This window comes from Varroa destructor, unplaced genomic scaffold (genome assembly GCF_002443255.2).
Source record: "Varroa destructor unplaced genomic scaffold, Vdes_3.0 BEIS01000005.1, whole genome shotgun sequence".
Classification (NCBI taxonomy): Eukaryota; Metazoa; Arthropoda; class Arachnida; order Mesostigmata; family Varroidae; genus Varroa; species Varroa destructor.
In genome coordinates this window covers 11747557-11748639 of record NW_019211458.1, presented here as the reverse complement: position 1 = coordinate 11748639, position 1083 = coordinate 11747557, and positions in this window count along the sequence as shown.

The window sequence follows — 1083 nt, the reverse complement described above, 5'->3', positions numbered from 1 at the left end:
ATATATATGTACAGACCAAGAGATACAGTTACTGAATAATTAACTGTAATTACTATGTTTACTACTAGAGAGAAAAACCCTGAGCCGAACGACGACTTTAAAGGCCGCTAAGCCAAACGAATAAAATGGCTCGAAGAATATTTTCACAGAGTACATAGAGGATTGGTACGACGATGGTTAGATAGACGCAAGTGTGCCAATATAGCGTAAACAGAACAAACCGAATTTTACCAAGAAACTATCGCTCAATGACATTAGATCCCATTGAAACTGCCATAACAGTCGCAGTTCGTGATGGTCAAAAGTTCGATTCTGGCAAGAAGCGTTGCGAACCTTATGGTTGATTTTGGAAGAACGACGTGAATTTAAAGAAGAGCTGGCTGTTTCGATCAGCTTAGGCTAGACATGTTTTTTTCGCTGTGTTGCAAAGTGGTGACTCATTGCGTAAAATCACGTGAGAAGCGAGCTTAAATGTTGGCTACAAAAAAACAGGATGACTACATATAGCATCTTCTGGGTGAAAAGTTTTTCAGTTTTTTTTTTGGTATGATTTAACCCATGTCTAGAGCTTGACAAACTCAAGGTGATTGTCAACAGCAAAAGCCACTATCGTATTCAGTAAAAAGATTTGGCTAAACGTATTAATTACTTAATACGTATTTTGACAGCTGCTTCGTTAATTATTTGTGCATCTTTTTGACTATGGTCCGAAGGACATTCCGATGACTAGAACTTTTCAAATTACGATACCTCTGTTCTTTTATTACCGTTTTAGTATACACAGGATAAACTACAATTGTTCTGTAATTAACAAAGTTGAAACTACAAATCCGAAAGAGACATAGAAATTATAGGAAGTACCTTAACCTATCCTAAATCGTAAAAACGTGACGAGGACTTATTATTGCGCGTATCCCAGTCTTTTGAAAATTATTGAATTAAAAAAATCTTAATGAGATAATTGCAGTACGCGAATAAATGGTGCAAAAACAGAATGATGAAAGACAAAGCAGTTTCCAAAAGACCACGTTTAGTGAAGAGATAGTTCTTGGCAAAACGCCAAGGGGTCTCTATGTGCAAGGA